Raw genomic sequence first — 19,858 nt, 5'->3', positions numbered from 1 at the left:
GATGTGTTGGTCTAGTTGTCCTCTTCTTCGTCCCAATCTCAGATTGATTACAGTTGGGTGATATATTAGGAGAGGGATAATAAGATGGCTGGCAAAAAGACTCAACTCATACTTGTTGTCCTCATATAGGTCTCTTTGGAAAAGAGTACATAGGGTTACCTCAGACTACTGGGAATCTGCCGCTAGTTGTTGAAAACGACTAAGATATGTAATGAGATCAGATGGTCCTTGTTTCAGGCCAAGAAGCTGGTTCTGGGCAGTAGCGGCACGTTTGGCCCATTGAAAAAAAGCCAGGAATGTCTACACAAATTTTTCTAAAAGTCTTCTAAAATTGTACTGTTAGCTGATACAGATGGAGCTGCCCAGTCAAAGGCACTGCCTGTGCGATTACTGAAGACAAACCCAATCTTAGCCTTGACTTGTTGACAATTGGGTGGGCGAAACCTGAGCTGTATTTTACGCCACGGGACAGCTCCCTGGATTTTAATGGTGCAGGAACAGCGCTGGGGAGGTGGCTGGAGAGCTGATGATGGTGGTCACAGAACAATGGAACAAAGCACTCTCAAAGGAAGAGAGTCTTGAAGATGGTACAGAGACTGTCATCCAGGAGAAGACTGACACAGAATAGGGAGGCAGGAAGGGTGCAATAGAAGGTCAGATAAGATGAAGGAGGCAGCTAAGGGGAGACCCAGGCTGAGCAAGGCAAAGGATAAAATGCAGGAAGATGGAAGCCAGCAAGACTGGAAAAAGAGCGAATGGAAAATGAGCAGGCAGAGGGAAAGCAGGCTACCCACATATGGAGTGTGTTAAGATGCGGTTGTATGTGCTCTCACACAAGTTTAAAAGGCTTCCCGGGCCGTGTTCACAGGGTCAGGTGCAGTTGCCGTAACAACAGACAACACCATCGCTGTTGCGGATGCACGAAGGCATGACACTGGCCTTCCATGCATATGCAGTGCCCCAACATGGCGGGGACCCTAACAGGACCATCAGCACCAATCCTGCAGTCGGGATGGTGCCCGAGCCATCCAATCTGGTTGCTGTCTTGCCCTCTGGGTCCCCCACTCAGCAATCGCCAACACAGATAAAGCCACCAGGTAAGTCGCTGCAGACTGCAGCAGTGAAATGTTTAAGGCATGACTGTGCCAATTGTGAGACTGCACAACCATCAATGGTGGATCCATGCACTGGTGGTAAGGATATGGCGATATGTTTACCCATGGATGTGAATCCTAAATCCTTGAAGAGAAGCCACAGGGGGCTCTGATGGTTCATGGATATAGCAGCAGTGTGGGGAATGTTTCACTGGATCAGAGTTGAAACAAGCGTGGGTTACGCCTTTATTGAAAAAACCCAACTTGGATCAAAACGTCCCCACGAATTATAGGCCTATAACTAATACCCCTTTCTTGCTTAAGATACTGGACAGGGTAGCCTATATTCAAATAGCGCAACATCTTAACTCCCATCCTATTCTCAATCCCTTCCAGTCGGGGTTTAGACAAGGCTTTGGTACTGAGACCTTGCTTCTGGACCTTAAGTCTCCGTGATAACCTGGGTATCACTGGTCAGGCTCTGGCATGGCTGACCTCTTTCCTCTCTGGTCGACCCTCCCAGGTCCAAATGGGCTCCTTCCTCTCTGACATCTTTTTCTCCACCTGTGGTGTCCCCCAGGGATCCAACCTCTCTCCCTGGCTTTTCAACCAGTATCTGGCACTCCTTGCCCACCGCATCGCCGCCCTCTGCCCCCACTTCCAGTGCTATGCGGACGATACCCAGCTCATTTTCAGGCTACCCTCGGCCTCCTCCTCTCCTTCCCTCATCTCCGACTGTCTGTCTGCTATCCAGGAATGGTGTGCCGCCAATGACCTCTGCCTTAACGCCAGTAAGACTGAGATTCTACTCATCGGCGCACCCACTCCCTCCTTCCCTGCAGCTCTCTGGCCGGCCTCCCTTGGCCCCCTTCCTGCCCCTACCTGCAAGGCTAAAAACCTCGGGGTCATCTTCGACTCCACACTCTCCTTCTCTCCTCATATATCTGATGTCTCTAAGAAATCACACTACCAGCTGCACCTCCTCAGAGGTATTCTTCCCTTCCTCTCCTTCCCCCAGAAGCTCACTGTCTCCCGAGCCCTGGTTCTCTCAAGGCTGGACTACTGTAACAGCCTCTATCTTAATCTCCCTGCCTCCACTCTCCGCCCTCTGCAACTTATCCAGAACAGAACTGCGAGACTTGTCCTTGGCCTCAAGCCCAGGGATCGTATCTCTCCAGGACTGAAATCTCTTCACTGGCTCCCAGTGGCTGCGAGGATTAAGTTCAAAACCCTCTGCATTGTCCACAAGGCCTTCTGGGGCTTGGGGCCTAAATACCTTCAACTCTCTCTTCCTAAATATCTTCCTTCACGAGCCCTTCGCTCATCCATCTCTAACTCCCTCATGGTCAGCCGCTTCTCGAAGCAACGCGCTGGGGGTAGATCTCTCTCCGCAGCAGGGGCCTCCCTCTGGAACAGCCTGCCTGCCTCCCTGAAACTTGAGGAGAACCATCTCCGGTTCCGGAAGCACCTCAAAACCTTCCTCTTCGCTTCTGCCTTCTCTCTCCCTCTCCCCTGCTAAACCTGCTTAACTCCCCACTGAATTCTGCACTTAACCTGCATCTGGGCCACTCTCAGCGACCTCGGTCCAGGGCCCAGCCACTCTCCACTTGCACTGCCCCCCTGGCTCCCCCTGCACTGTGGGACTGTCACTGTATCCCTACAGCCCCCTGCCCAGCACTTGCTCTGCACTTACCTCGCACTTGCCACCAGCTGGCCCTTTTTATTTATTATTTATCATTATTATTTCATTACGCCACTTACCTTGTACTGCACTTTTCCCCCCACCTCCTCCCCCTGCACTTTCTCCTTTTTCCCCTTACCTCTGCACTTGCGCGATCTGAATGACACCTGGCCTAGTAGGATCGCTTGTCCGTCTTCCCCTTGTTTCCCTCCCTCCCTGCCTCGTTGCGCCTTGAAACACTTGTGTATAGGCGCGTTACAAATACCTTATCATATCATATCATAAGTCACAACTTCTCCATAGATTGGACTCCCAAAAGGTCTCTCTTATGCTCACTTTGGACCAATCGGCAGCGCTTGACCTTGTCGACCATGCCATATTAGCAGATAGGCTCATGTCTGTAGCCAACTGCTCACAGGCCGCCACCAACTGGTTATTATCATTTCTGTCCAACAGATCTAGTAGGGTTTGTGCCAACAATGCCAAAGCACCAGCTATTCAATTACTATTTGGAGTGCCACAGGGCGCTAGTCTGTCACCATGCATTTATAACATTTTCATGTCTCCATTTTTTGCCCACCTTGCCCAGGAGGGCATTCACTTTTCCAACTATGCCGATGACACGTCATCCCTCTTACAGGCCAGCATGATGAGGACGAAAAAGAACTCAATCGTATCTTTGCCATCATAGAACAATGGATGATGTTGAATAATCTTGCCCTTAATCGCGCAAAGACAGAACTCATGGTTGTGGGATCTGATAGCATTGTAGCTAAATTAGACCCAGCTTACAAACAATTCCAGCTGGGAGACGCTCTAATCCCTACTTTGCCCAAGGTAAAAATCCTGGGCGTGGTCTTAGATCAATCACTCAACATGAAATCCTATGTGGCTAATACTGTATCTTCTGCCACATATTATATTAAACTGTTGTCTCATCTGCGACCTTTCATTTCTCAATCCAATGCAGAGACCATCGCCCGAGCCATTATTGGCTCCAAACTGGATTATTGTTGCAGTCTATTAGCAGGCTCCAGTAAAAAAACTATTAACCGTCTTCAGGTGGTCCAAAATGGAGCAGTTAGAGTGGTTTATGGTCTTGCATACAGAGCACATGTCTCTGAGGCACGGCGAGCGCTACACTGTTTGCCAGTGGACTCCAGAAGCTCCTTTAGACTTATGGTTATCACTTTCAAATGCCTTAAGGGCATGTTGCCCTACTATCTTCAAAGGTACATTGGAATAAAATCCTCAATTAAAAACCTGCGATCTAACAACCTACCCTGCTCCACCAGCCCAGAGTTAAAAGCAAAAAAGCGCAATGCGGCTCTTTGGAACACTCTGCCAGATCATTTGAGAAATTCAACAGCCCGGAGCATCTTTAAGAAAGGCCTTAAAACCTTCCTCTTTAAATGGTTCCCCTCTTTCTGCGGATCCTTTCTCATAAGATTTCCCGGCCTTCTCTCTCTTTTTTTGTGTTTTGTCTGCGCCTTCACACCCATGGGTCTATGGTCGCGCTATCCAAATGTAATAAAGTAAAAGTAATAAAGTAAAAGTAAAAGTAAAGAATTTGTTTTTTGCTTCAGCAAGGGCAAATTGAATGGGTGCCCCTACAGTGGAACAGAATTATTTTTCTGGTGCATCAGATCAGAGGGCCAATGGAATTTGGTGGCCTACACCAGAGAAGAATGTTTTTTGTTGTTGCATCAAGGGCAAATCCAATGGGTGCCGCTGGAAAGGCACTGGCCACAGGGCCTGCTTTGCATCATGCGAATGTTTCATTAAGAGTGCATAGCGTCTGTACCCCTCATCTATCCACACATCCGAGGGGGGGGCATGGGAACAAAGGGGGAAACTATTTTGTCTTAACAAGCGGGCCTGCATTTGGGGCCCCACATGTAACAGGTCAGAAGGCCCGTATCAGGGGGGTTAGCCTGCAACAGCAGACTGCTACATAGCATGGCCCTGTTATGGCATGGGGCCATGGCCTTCGCACTCCCAGCCTGGAGGATGTCCTTTAAATGTGCAAACTTCTGTGTGGGTTGATGCCGCTTGTAATACCCATGCCTTCATGCATGCCATCGGATGGTTTGGGGTTGAAACAACCCTCACAGAGCATTCAACAAATCCTGGCCAGACTGAAGATGAAGGGCGATCTTGGATGCGAAAATATAAATGTCAACTCTCACAAAAGACAAAAGCTTCAACCACCGGTGCTGCATGATGTTCTAAATGAACCTGTTGTTGAAAGAGGAGCCGGATCTAGAGGGATACGCTTGAGTCTTCAAAAAACCAAGAAAGCGTCTAGTAGTGGGACATGGGGCATTGCATCTATGGTTTATACCAATGTACCTGAGCTTCACGGGGTAGCAACAACAGACAACTGTGTTCAAAAGTGGGGTGATTCAACTCGATTAGCGATGATGAGGATGTCAGAATGCAGTCTACTGTGATGAATCAGTGATGATCCCTCACAGAATCCTGGTCTGGGACCCTGCTCATATGGCCAGGGAAAGGAATAAGCTTCCTTATCCCAACCCTGCGGGTGGTGTACTGCAGCAGGATCATATGGGGGGGAAACAGTCAATAAAGACTGGGAAGCCACCCCGTAGCTTTCCCCTTAATCTCACACTTTGCCAAACTGCATAAATTTAAATAACTAACTTTACTAATGAGGACTGCAAGCCCCATAATCCCAGAAGTACTGGGACGAGGAAGGGGGCTGAAGATGCATGCTGTAGCTGTAGACAGGGAATGAATCCTTACAGCCCACACAAAAAGCAGCCAGAGACCTAGCCATGTTTATTACCACCTTCATAACAATTCCTTCAAGACTGTCCCAAATAATCTTAAAGATGCTTGGGTAACCCCCCTATTAAAAAAAACCTAATCTTGAGCAAAACACTCCTACCAACTACTGCCCCATCACCACGGTCCCCTTTCTGCAAAAAATTCTCGACGATGCGGCATACCTCCAAATTCAGGCACACCTTGAAAACCATAACCTATTTGGCCTTAGACAATCGGGATTCAGACCCAGACATGGTACTGAAACGGCACTAGTAGATCTTAAGACACAAATGGATGAACAAATCGATAAAGGTATCATATCAATCCTGTTACTACTCGACCTATCGGGCGCCTTCGATTTAGTCAACCATGAGGTGCTATGTTCTCACTTGTCAACTGTGGCCCACTTCTCACATAATGCCATCACCTGGATTTGATCCTTCCTATCCCAGAGGACAATGAGGGTCTTCACACCTAATGCGGCTGCAGACCCAGCGGGAGTGACATGCAGAGAACCCCAGGGCTCTTGTGTTTCACCTACGCTCTATAACATTTTTACGAAGTTACTATTCGGAGACCTCGACCATTTGGGTGTCACCTACACTAACTATGCAGATGACACCCAACTACTGATCCCCAGCTCCTGGAACTATGACTAAAACTCGAAACTACTAAACAAAATCTACCTTATCATCCAGGCATGGATGGCCACACATGGCCTTTGCCTTTACGATGACAAAACGGAATTTCTCCTCATCGGATCCCAAACTAAACTCAAGAAACTCGACAACAACTTCAAAGCCTTCAACATTGATGGCAATACCATAAAGGTCTCCAAAGAAGTAAACACTCAGGGTTTTTATCTGGATTCTTCCCTAACATTGAACAGACAGTTTCAGGCAACTGCATCAGCCACGGCCTACATGTGCAAATTAATACACTCCTGTAGACCTTTCTTAACCACCACCAACTGCCTGACTCTGGCCAGAGTGCTCATCCTTGCAAAACTTGATTGTTGCAACGCCCTCTATCTAGGTACCTCCAAAAAAAACAATCTAAACTACAAACACTCCAAAATAACGCCATCCAAGCAGCCCTCAATATTCCTAAATCGCACCATATAAAAACCACCAGGAATAACATCCATTGGCTGTCCATCAAGAGTAGAATCTCCAGCAAAGTATTAGGACTCACACATAAATGCCTAGCCAATCAAGCGCCTAAATACCTGACATGCAAAATCTCGTAAAATGTCACTGACCGCCCCACCGGAACTACCCACCAGAACTGCCTATGAATCCCTAGATTCAATCTTCAGAAATCAGGAGGCAACAGTTTCCCTATTCAAGCCCCTAAACTCTGGAAGTCACTCTCTACACATCTCAGAAACGTACCCTCCTTCTGCTTCAGGAAGAAGATAAAAAATTGGCTCCTCTCGCAAGAGTAACCATTACACCTCTTGCTTTTTGTAATTTTTCTGTAAATATACTGTTTTTGTACACATTGTATATAACCTCATGACTAAACCAAACTAATCTAAGCTAAACTAAACACCTGAAGGAACCTGGGAGGCATAAAAGGGCCCCTTAGGTGCAGGCAGTTTGAAGGAGTGGAAGGAGCTGGAACTGTTACTGGAATACGAGTTGTAGCAGTAGTAGCAGAAGGAAGAAGGCACAAGGCTGTCAAACCAAGCAGAAGTGGGAGAACAAGACGGACGCCGGAACGTGGAGTCAGCAGGTTGTATCTGCTTGTTATGAGGGGATCCTGTTCCCCCAAACTCTGAAATGCACACAGCAGAAAGCATGCAGAAAACATGCATGCGAGCTGTATTTCTCCATGAGAGCCTCATTGCTGTGGTTGCAGAGCTGCGGATGTGCAAGAGACCGATGCAAGAAGCAATTGTCAAGCGAGAAGAGCTCCCAAAATGTGTGTCTGGACAAGAGATACCTTTTCAGGAGAAGGGTGTGGGTCCCAAGTAAGCCAGAAGCAGTAGAAGTTGTAGCAAAAGTCGGGAAAGCAGTGTGACCCGTAGATCAAGTGTCTAAGAAGCTGTTGAGTGAAGCAACAGTATCCAGCTCCCTGATAACATGCGTAAAACATTAAGCGAGTAGATGTTGTTTGTTGCATCTAAAATACTCTGAACAATTGCAATAGCACTCTCGTATAACATGAAAGGTCTTTTACTCGCATGAGAAACTAACATTACTAAAATCCATTGTTTCATTATTCAAAGACTGTTACTGCTTGAAGGAGGGGTAGTGTGTCCCTAATTAAGGAGAGGGAACACTGCTAAAACCATTACTGAATACCTAACAATGACAATATAACAGTTACAATCTTTAACTTGTGAAAACTACATCAGAGAATGGTCGCACTTGCCTAATTGTGATTCCCAAAGGAGTCCTAAACTCTAAACTTTATTTTCACACTGGAATATAATTATAAATATATCAATCTTTAAACTTTGAAAATGATATCAAGAAGTGCTTGTGTGTGACTAATTCTGATTTTAAAAGAAAGGCTGAATTATATTCTTTATCCTAACACAGCATACCTTTCATTTAAAGAAGTTAAAGTGTATAACAGCTGAAAAAGAAAACAAGCATTACCCAAGCCAAGAGTCTTCCCATATTCACACTGAAACTAACCTTTCCCAGAATTAATAAGCATTGCTACTGTACAGTGAAGTTGATAACAATGTATTGGCCTATGATACAAGTGTGCAAGTATTACCTGAAGCTAAGAGAGTGGCACCAAGGCTTCTCTGTAATTAATTGCTCTGATAACTGACAGAAAGGTTTGCGTTGAAGTTGATGAAGGGAAACTGGATGCTTGTAAAGACTATTTTGAAGTTGACACAACCTGTAGCACCAAAGACTGTGGAAGACAGAGATAAGTGAGTCTCAAAGGCAAATCCAGGTTGTTATTGTGGCAGACAGACAGGAGATGCAAAGAGGCTGCCCCTTTTGAAGAGAGCTATTCAGAGGAAGACTGACTTTGTCTACTAAAGTTGTTGAAGTACTTTGAAGTATATCTTGAAGAAGCCTGTCTAAAAGTATGAATCAGTGAAGCTGTGGTAGTAGTCCAATGTACTGAAGCCATGGTTGTATATCTGGTTGTCAGTGGATGCAATATTGTAGTACTCCAAACAAAGAGGAGTACTTTGAGACAAAGGTGACTGTTCTCATAGTGAATTAAGTAGAAGTGAAGTTGGTAAAGTTGAAGCAGCAGCACTAAGAAGTAATCCTGACAAATATACCATTGTGAAGCCCAAAACTGTAACCAATAACTGTGTATCACTGGTAGTTGTCGATATTGCATTTCTTTTGAACTGTGGCAAGTCTTCTTGAGGAAGGTGACAAAGCATTGTGGCTGGGGCTACCACTGGTGCTATTTGGAGAAAGTGGCAAGTGGATATTGATATAATATGGTAAGTCATTTACAATGCACCTGTACACAAGTGTTTCTAGGCGCGAATAAGTGATCTGCTAGTGGAACTTTGGTTAACACACTTTTACATTGACTTAGAAATATCAAGAATAAATTTGAGACATTTATTTCTTTGGTTGAACACCAACATACCTGACTTTGAATACTGAGGAAGAGAAATCACCCAGGATATTAGAAGGTTATTCAGAGACTGTGAATGTTGTTCATGTGATGTCAGATTGCCATGTATTTTCTTTGTGTATTTGTTGCTTAGTGTGAGGCCCAGTTATCCAGTGTTTCCCTTAGTTTTGGTTGGGCAGGGACATTTTCAGCAGAGTAGGGATAGTGAGGAATTTTTTAATACATGTTCTTTGAGAATAAAATGGCCTATGATAACAAATCATCAAGAGGTTGCCTGCCTCGCATTACTGACCCCTCACACTACACTGTTAGTGAATGGGGTAAGTGTTACAAATATTAAGTGTGAAGCTGAAAATATTACAGATAGTGCTGTTAATGTTCCAATAAACCCATCCGACAAATGCAAACAGAGCCCAGGGAGATCCTTCGCCAGTACATATAGGGGCTATTGAACAGTGTCAACCTGCCCCTCCACAGTATGAATACATCTGCCCGTGGGAGGATGAGGACATTGGGTTTGTTTTGGGCCTATTAATGAGATTGGCAGCTTGACTGTATAGATGCCTCACTGGATGTGCTGGGTGGTGATGAGTTAGAACCCATTATTAATCTGTCCACTCAGGAGCTTTCTGACATGGCGCACAATATCTACCATATACCCCTTGATACATTTACTGACGACCCTTGTATTAACTGCATAACGATGATGATGTTGCAAGTGAATTTCATGTTATTCCAGACTCTGTGTGTGTGTGAGAACCCCCAGGCTGCCCCTGGTGATGTGCAAGATGCCTGTCAGCATTAACATTGTAAATAATGCTGATGTGTTTTGACCAAACTGTTGACACCCAGAAGGACGGTGTTAATGATGCGGCCAGTGGTGTGATAATAGACAGGTGGACCTCATTGACATTCTAAATGTCCTAGACTCTAGTATTATTACTATAGATGACACCACGGATGTATGCAGATATACATTTGTCGTATGCACGGCCCCCAGTAAAGCATGAAAACCCCCAACCTCTGCAAAAAAGAAAAAAAAAGATCCTGGTAGAGCTTGAAAAGCAGTAAAAAACAGGCAGACACCCCCACTTTAAAACAAGGTTATAAAAACATGTTGGCCATGATAAAAACGTTGAAGACTTACTGTAAAAGCAAAATGGGTGCATCCGTTATCAGGGGTTCTTTTGAACATGCGGGGCAGAGGGTTTCCATATTGATAAAACAGCTGGCTGATGGCGCTGCCTTAGTGGTGGGGTGTTGCGGTGCGGGGCATCCATGGGCGGCCAGCCTGACTATCCTGATAGCACGATAGAAAATCCCCAAGATGTGGAACATAACACGCTAGACCCCGAGTGACCCTGTCAGTTTGAAAATCACAACACTGCTTCTATCCCACAGATACCCATTAAATATCATGATGTAGCAATTGCCAGTCCTGGTACAGTCGTTACCCCACCAATACACACCAAAGAAATATCACAAACATTGGATGTAACAGGGGACAGCAAACGCGTATGACTAGGTACTAGCGTGTGCCCTAATACCAAGCGCCTTATTGGAAAACAGATGCATTTTTTAAACAATTAGCAGACCGTCAAAGCACAGTCTTGTTTAACCAGCGTTCAGTGTAACGGGGCTGAACCTAGGGGTGGAGTTAAAATCACAGGCGCTGTTATAGTTGGGAGGCCTGTACAGAGCGGAGGTGGCTAACAAGTTTAGAGGGCCCCTGAAGGCACTGCCCGATCCTTACAATGGTATAGATCCAAAGCCCAGCAGCAAAAGATTATTTGAATTCTTCAAAAAAGCCAGGCTAGTCATATTCAGACGAGGTCGGCCTAACTCCCACAACCCAAAAACCTACAGCCCCCAGATGCGCGTGCATATTTGGAGAGGGGCTGGACGTATCAACGGGCTTACAAGACGATCCACGCAGGACGTTTTCTGCATTTTACACTTTTTGGAGAATCTGCAGAGCCTTATCTAAAGTAAGACCCAGATTATGTGTTTTGCACCGCTAACGATCGTGGCGTTAGTTGTCAGACTCCGCTCAGGAGGGATTCACAAACCTTTAAGCAAAGTTATTCATGGCCATATAATAAAATCTGAAAGCAGATGGCTGTAAAACTTTTATCACGCGCCCTTAAATCTGTTTCTGGCATCTAGTGTCATAGGTTTAATCGAATCACAGAGTGTAACACGCCGATATATGGCCAAAGGTTTGAAAGTGCATGAAGAGATGGGTATTCCGACGGACACCCTTGTAGGGTTTGGACAGCTGTCTCTCTTTGAGGAGTATTTTGATAGACCCATCAAAATAATGTACTTCAACCATGGTGTGTGGTGGTATTTTACATTAACGGATAAAGCAGCCAAAACACTTTGGGCCTCATCACGAGTAGGGCTTTAGCCCTTAAATGGAGCGGTAACAGTATTACCACCTCATTTAAGGGCAGCCCCTCTCACGAGTTGGGCGCTAATCGGTTGTTTTGCCTCCTGCTTTTTTAAGGAGGTGAAAATCCCATTTAGTGCCCTGTTTACGGCAGTATTACCGCCAGCTGTATTAGCGCGAGGAATTAGAGCCGCAAATGCCCCATTGGATCCAATGGACCCAATGTGGAATGGGGATTTTCTGTTAGCACCCAACCAGTGATCCGTCGGTAATACCACCAGACTGGTGGGTGCTAACGCTATTATAGTTGGGCAGTATTACATCTGGGATATCACCCAACTCATGATGAGGCCCCTTGTATGTTTAACCAAGGGATTGTAGGTGAGGGGCACTACTATTTCAATTGCAACTTGCATGTTTGGTTTTGTGTGTATAGCATAACTTCCAATGTTAAATGACATTTCTGGTGCAAAAAGATATAGTGCCCGGGCTTATGGAGACTCAATACAACTTCAGTTCAAACCACCCTGCTGTTGCCAACAGGTAACCCAAATGCTCTCTCTGCGAACATACGTTCTTCTAGGTTTCTCATAAACATTTACACATTCAAAGTTGATAGTTATGACATGACCCTAAGGTCAATCATCAGTCATATTTTACAGAACAAATGTCAATGCTGATTGAGCTTACATAATATAAATCAATATTTATAGTTTATTGGGTGTAACCCCAATATGTGTTCAATTCGCAATTACACAAAACCTCTGATTATGGAATACTTTACAAATCCAGAGAAAGGTGTCAACCGTTTCTCCTCCACATAAACCAATACACTTTTTTTACAGTTTAATTTCTATGGACAGTCAACTGAAATTTGATTTACACAATTGCCGACGTGTTTCGGATAAAATCCATCCTCAGGGCTTTGAGTCGTCTTTCATCTCAAAAAAGGGTACAACTACATTTACATGTTCATCTGTGTACCTACAACGTATAGCAAAACATAATATCAACACCTTTGTGATTGTTACTTAAGATCATCATTATTCTATTAGATTCATCAAATTTTTTCCATAAAGTATCACTAAACACTAACCTCGGATAGGTTAGAGGCGGCCTTGAGGTATGTTCAGCCTGTTAAACAAAATATATTGCAATTGTTTTTCCTGCATACTCCTGCAACCCGAAGTTCACCACTAAACCTCATGTAGATTTGAATATGATATTGAGCATTAGTGTAACACTCACCCAGCAATAGCTAATTGTGGACACGCTGCAAGATTTTTTCATAGTCACGGTTTGCTCATGAGGGTCATCTGCTTCTCTGTAGTGAATTGAAAACATGGAATGGACCATGTTACAGGCAAATTTATGAAAGTTGTTGTCAGTTCAAGCACACACGTACATTAGTACCGTCTGTGTGTTCATATACATCCTGGCTTAAGTGCATCTAAATGGGTCATTGCTATGATCATATCTGCACTGTATCAAAATGTCCACCGAGTGTCATATGGCGCTCTCTGGAACCAATCAGAGCCATATCTGTAACTGCCGGTTGCGGCTGACAGCTTATAGCCTTTTGAGCGGCCTAAGCCACATCCTATTTTCAGATGTTGAAAGTCCACTTAAAAGATTTACCCTAGGTATTGTCAAACACAGGATGTGAGGCAGCCGACCGGGTTGGTGGTCTGGTGCAACGCTCCTCTGTATATACTCAATGTGGCCATGGCAACCCTACGCATGCACAAATGCATGCATGTCGAGTCTGGTGGGCATCTTAGTTTGGGATTTTCTCACTCCAAGGATGGAGACTGACTACTTAATCAATGCCGTCGCCATAAGTTCTGAGGTGCTAAATAAAGAGCCCTCTTGGGGTATTTGCGAGGCAGACAACCGAAAGACAGTCTGGTTCTCCGCTCCCGTGTATGTATTCCTTGTGGCCATGGCAACTCTGCTCATACACATAATATCACGTAAAGGGTGGCGGATATCTCACTGTGGGCAGTCTCACTCTGGAGTGGGAGACAGTATGTTTAATTAATGTCCAAATACCCTAATGGACTACAAATCAAATGTATCAAGTTTGCACTCATAGTGACTTGGTGGAGGCACTTCTGTCCTAAGTGGATGCAATCAACTGCTTATTCCAGTAAACGAAGGTAGCAACCAGTAAGGAGAGTGTTCGTGCGGTGTTAACCCAGTTCAATTCTGTCCTGAACATGTTGCTGTACCACCACTCCCCTCCCACAGCCTGCTTCTGTGGGAAACAAAAATCCCACAAGCTACCTTGTAAGCAATAAATGAGGCTGCTGATCCATATCTTTGGAAGACAACAGTCCTCTGTATATACTGCAACAGACCACTCTGCAGGGGGAAGCAATTTCGACGTGTGTTTGAAGCTGTAATGAAGAAGCAATGGAAAAACTGCCCATTACCTTAGAAGTAACACACGTGCAACATCTTCCCCTGTCCACCTGCCCCTCCATATTAGTGCTTGGTACATCTTCCCTCATTTCCCCCCTCACCTTACGCTCCAACCTCTCCTGCAAATATTTTTTTTTTAAAAAAAACAAAGGAAAGGTTCTTTTAGGAATCACCTTTCACAGTTAAAAAATAGAACTGAAACAAATCGTATAGACTCCTTCTACTTTACATTTCTCAGTAAAGTACATAGACTCAATACATTTTTCCAACATTTCCATTAGCATTTTGTGTTATGCTAATGGTTATAATGTAACGTTCATTCCCCTTTCCAGGGGCCGGAACAGGGCATAACAGCCCGACAACCTGAGTTATTGGGCCAAGTGAAGTGCGTCTGTCTGCTCCCTGATGCCTGGGGGCTTCAGCACGTTATAAATAAATAAATAATGAGGGCTCTGGACCATTATCCTCCATTGCAGCACATGCAATGGAGATAAAGGCTATTAGCACACCTGGTTCCCAAAGCGGAAACCCAGGGTGCTAAAAAATAGATTTTTCTTCCTACAGCAGGCCTGCGGCGTCCTGCTGCAGGAAGGAAAATCCTTTTACAAGATGGCCACCATGGAAAGAAAAGGCAGGGCGCCGTACAAATCCCCTCTTCCCTTTCCATGGCAGCCTGCAGAAGGCAAAGTCAGAACCCTATGACCATATTACCACGAGTACATATTTTTTCCCTTTAAAGCCTATCCTACTTTCAGATAACTTTACCACATAGCCGTTGCCAGGTGGACATGGCCACTGTAACACCATTTTACGTCCCTCATGGTCATGGCCAGTAGCCAGATTGTCCGGGTCATGACCTTATACCATGACCCGGACAATCTGGCCACTGCCAAAAGCCATAGGCTATACCTCAGTCACCAAAGGTATATCACTATTTCTTTTACCTACATTATGACACTTGTCAAAAAATAACTGCGGGCACATTTGCAAAACCATGCTTTAAGGTCTTTGCCAATGCTCCTTATACAAGTTTTCTTGAAATCCGCCCATGTTTTATTTTTTCAAAAGTGTCAAAATGTATGTACATACAATAGTCATATAACATAGCCCCCAATTGACAAAATCCATTCAGTCTTTACACAAACATTAAAGGGTGGGTCTATAATCTTTCTGAAAAGCTTTGTACACATTCGTCAAATGGCAACAAAGTTATAAGCCATCTAAAAATGTTGAGACCCCACTTTCAATTTAGCCCCCACTCGAGAAAATGCCACCAAACTTTACAAAAACGTTTATTCAAGATTTAAAATTGTCTTGCAAGCTTTTGTGCAGATTCGTCAAATGGCACCACATTTATAAGCCTTTACAATATTTTGGGACCCCCCTCTGAATGTGTTACCTCTTGACAAAACAGCTCCACACTTTCCAAAAACATTCCAAATCAAGTATAGAATACAATTCCCAACTTTCATGCAGTTTCATTGAGAGGCGCCAAAGTTATAAGCCATCCAAGAACTGCTTTTCACCAACCCTGTAATGCAGAAATCAGTATAAATGTCAGTATAATCAGTATAAATGTCCCCGAACATCTGAAGCGTTGCAAAGATCACAGGACTGTCCCCGAACATCCGGACTGTTTGTGGACTTGGTGGGTGAAAAAGCACCTGTTTTTTGGCTTCTTATGTGCCATATCCCGTCCCATCCTCATCACCCCTCACCTACCCAGAGAATGTTTGATAAGTTTGACAAGTGCAAGGTTGTGTTTTTTTATGTTTCTAAGACGGTGTCTGCTTCTTTCCATATCTTTTCAACACAGCGGCTAATCAAAACTACATAGGATTGATCCTGCCAATATGGTGTTTAGTACATGATGTATAGCGAGAAAGAAGAGTTCATGACATGGTATGAGGCGAATCAACACCACATTTTAAGACAGGCTTGTAATTTGTTCAGGGACGGGATACTTCATATGACCCTGTGTGAAACACCTACACAGGGTGGCTTACACATGGCATACGTTGATCAATTGAAAAATATCACGCTGCCTAGTTGTATGCAAAACTACAGACAACTATATGTAAAGCTTGAAACAATCATGCTTCTGCCCCAGGAGTCATACCAAAGGCGTCAGAAACATTGTTCCATAGGGAGCATCGTGATACAACATGCTGTAACTGGCTGCGGTGAGAAATGTTATGGTAAATACTGGTTGGCCGGGTATGCTAGGTTCAGAGGGTTGAAACAGCCTATGAATTTGATGGTTGTTTTATCATGGATGTCCCGATTGTTATCCAGCAGGGAGTTTCAATATTCAATACAGGCACTACTTACAAAAAGGTGTATAGACGTACCCTGTTGAACCAGACTTTCCAAGCCAGTCATGGTGTTCACGTTGTCAGTATCTGGGAACGTGAGTGGTGCGCGATACTGCAGAACAATCCAAACGTAGCTTGTTTTCTTAAAGAGAAGAAACTGCCTGACCCCTTACAGCCCTGAGATGCGTTGTAGAGAGGTAGTCTTGGCGGGTGAGCAAATACACTACTTAGATTTTACAAATGAATGCCAGTCTATACCTGTATGTGAACCAGCTAGAACACCCTCATATCATCTGTGACAATTTTGGGCATATTGCCCAGTATTTTGGGACGATCAGGTTTGAGGTCTAAAACCACCAGAGGTCTTTACTTACCCGCATTCCCTATAGAAATGAAGGTAAGCTAATGGTTCCACTTTGTCACACATGTGTCAAGACAAAAAAGGCAGGAAGCAGGCTCAAAGATGAAGAGCGGAAGCTGACAGGTACTTGGTGTACAATTGAATTATAGACCACTTTAAAACACAGCTATCGACTGGGGCGCATACACGAGATATGGTATATTAGAACAATCACCCTAGAGTTGTTTTGTACCTATATTCAAATGTTCCTCTAGCAGAAACAAGAGGCTTTCGGCTTCCCGGCATGATGTGTGTTTGATGCCACTAAATAGGCTTAGATTATTAAAACCATTAGGGCATACGCTTGCGTATAGAGCACATCGAGGACAACCCCGCTTGATGGCTGTTGGCAAAACTATGCCTTAATTCACTGTGGGTTTCACTGTGGGGCAAGTTTGCAGAAAGAGTTCATTTGCCAAACACAACCATCATCAGAGACCCCAATGTGCCTCATGCTTAACTATTAGATAATTGTTACGACGTGAGCAGTTGCATGTTCATAGATGATGAAACCACTTGTTTTTGCTGGTGATATGCCAAGGAATATCCAGAAACTTCTGATAATACCAATATATTTATATTCGCATTCACAACCACTCATACTCGCTTGAAGCTGTACGATGTGATGGAGAAATTGGAAGAGAGGTTTCTGTATCACAACACTGATGATGTTATGTTTGTCAGCCACCCTGGGATGTCAACCAGCCCACCAGAGATTATGTAGGGCCTCTAACTTCGGAGCTAGCCCTCAGGAAATGTATTGTGGAGTTTGTACCTGCAGGTCCCAAAACATATGCATATTTTACATTGCTAGGGATGGTCAGTATGAAAGTGAAAGGCATAATGCTGAACATTAACAACACAACTGGGATACATTTGGACAGTTTGAAAGATCTGTAACAGTCGTAACCCAGGGAGATGCGTGTAACACCTGAGGCTATCACTGCTACACAACTGTGTTTCTTGTGCGATAAAAAACAATGGGAAAGTAGCATGAGTACTCTACAGAAGACTCTGGGCCTCATTACGACCCTGGCGGAAATCGAAAAACGATGGCGGAAATGCAATACCGCCATCGAATAGCGCTCGGTGCGACTATGACCCGTCACCGCAAAGTACGATGCCATTAGCGACACCGTAGTGAACGCCAACGCTAACTGCACCAAGTACGCGCGCGCGCCATGCCAAACCGTAAATACCACCATGGCGCAAGGGTACGCGAATTCCGACCCTAGCGGACATGTACCTAACGCCATCAAGCACGGCGGAAAGTACCATTCCGCCATGGTGAGAAGTATGGCATCGCGAATCAACCGTAAACGGCCCCACTGAGTGCCTGTACACCGCTCCCTGGCCACATAGTACAACTCCCCGTAGGTGCAATGAAGTCACAATGCAACCAGTGAAATGTACAAGTCACCCATGCATGCCAACGAACAAAAGAATCTCAAGAGGGGCCAATGGGAGCTGCAGGGCACAGATGGCACGAATACAGAAGCCATTCCAATGGACATGACCACAGTCCCCCACCAAGAAACGCACGCAAACACAGGCACCTGTGACCAGTAATATTCCGAAAATCACATCATTCCACCAGTCCACCTAGCTGACCGGCATCTGTTACACAAACCCTAATCCCCCGCCCCTGAGCATGACATCATTCAAACAGTCATATTGGCAGCCCTCATCCCTGACCTCACTGGGCTTCGTAGGCAAACTCGCCCAGCACAGTACCACGCAACTATACTCCGAAGCTGGAACCCAATGCAGATCTCCTCACAATACATCGCTCCCCAAATAGGAATATGCCACATCACTTGCAAAGAACGCTACACGGCCCATATCAGAATAGAAATTTAATGCACAACAAATACACCAAGCCCATACAGCCATTAGGCCATGAACTCCAAAACACATTTCACCATTGTGGGCTGCATCCGCAATAAATGACCAGCTACTTCTTGTGTGACGCCCTGTTCCTTCATGGTACACAGGGCCACATTCTCGTACGAAAAGGCAACATGGAAGCGCACAGAACCGCAGGGCCGTCCCAATGGGGAGGCACTAGTCCAGCTGAAAGGCCGAAATGTTGCTCCGAGCCACTAGTACTGCGTAAGGGCATGTGGCCCATTGGCGATCGTCCCATAAGATCGTAATGCTGCTCCACTGATTAACACGAAGCAGCAGGTGTCGGGAGTAAAAGCCATCTGCAGGAGTGGCATACAGATGGCAGTGGCAAAAGGGGAGGAGATACCTGTCAACCAAAAGAAAAGAAAAAGAACAGAATGGCCATCAGAACTACATTCGAACAACTCACTTCAATGATCACACTAAATCCACAGCCATATGCATGCTAGCCCACTCCAAAGGATCATCACCACCCCAAAACCACTTGCGACTCATAACTATCTATATCGAGGTGTAAACACCATCACAAACGAGTGTACCTGTGCATGCGTCTGTGAAAACAGAATCCATCCGATGGGATTGGTAACGTGCATGGACACAAGTGTCTGAGGGCGCGTCGAGACAGGGAGGGCTCAACAAGGCCAGATAGACGATGGTCCCACTATGGCAGCCCTGCATCACATAGCGCAGGGGAGGCGGACAGATTCCAAGAAGCCCTGTACATGGCAAACACTGTATCAAATCATCTGTCCATGCATCCATTCATCATTCCCTCATCCCGTAATGATAACGCCTGTTTCCATACTCACATAACATGTGAGAATTCCATTGAGTCTGTGCGTTATGCAGCCTGCAAAATCCACTGTGCCCCAGCCCGTAATTCCAGTGTTGTGAAGTAACATGTATTTGGGAACGTCCGGCCTCACCGTCCACTTCGCTATTGCGCATCCCAAACTATTCATATCAATCATTGCATCCTCGCCATGGCCCCTGTCCCAAGGACATTGATCAATAGAACGTTATATTTGCAGTCAGACCTGTGGGCATCTCCTCGCCGCTAGCTGATAACCGAAAGCGCCGCCCTTCGAATTCCTCATTTGCAACATCACGTCGAAAAGGCATCTGTGGCCGCTTGAAATCACAAATTAATCCATCTAGTGCGGCTGTGTGTGAAAATGGCAACTGCCTTCACTCACAAATGGGACGCCCCGCCCGTCGTTGCAACTCGGTACAGTGATGCATGAGGGTCAACCGTTACTCGAGTACTACGTTCCACTGACCCTT

Source organism: Ambystoma mexicanum, chromosome 8 (genome assembly GCF_040938575.1).
Source record: "Ambystoma mexicanum isolate Mex_15411 chromosome 8, UKY_AmexF1_1, whole genome shotgun sequence".
Lineage (NCBI taxonomy): Eukaryota > Metazoa > Chordata > Amphibia > Caudata > Ambystomatidae > Ambystoma > Ambystoma mexicanum.
The sequence above is the reverse complement of the archived record's forward strand: the minus strand, read 5'-3'. Positions refer to the sequence as shown.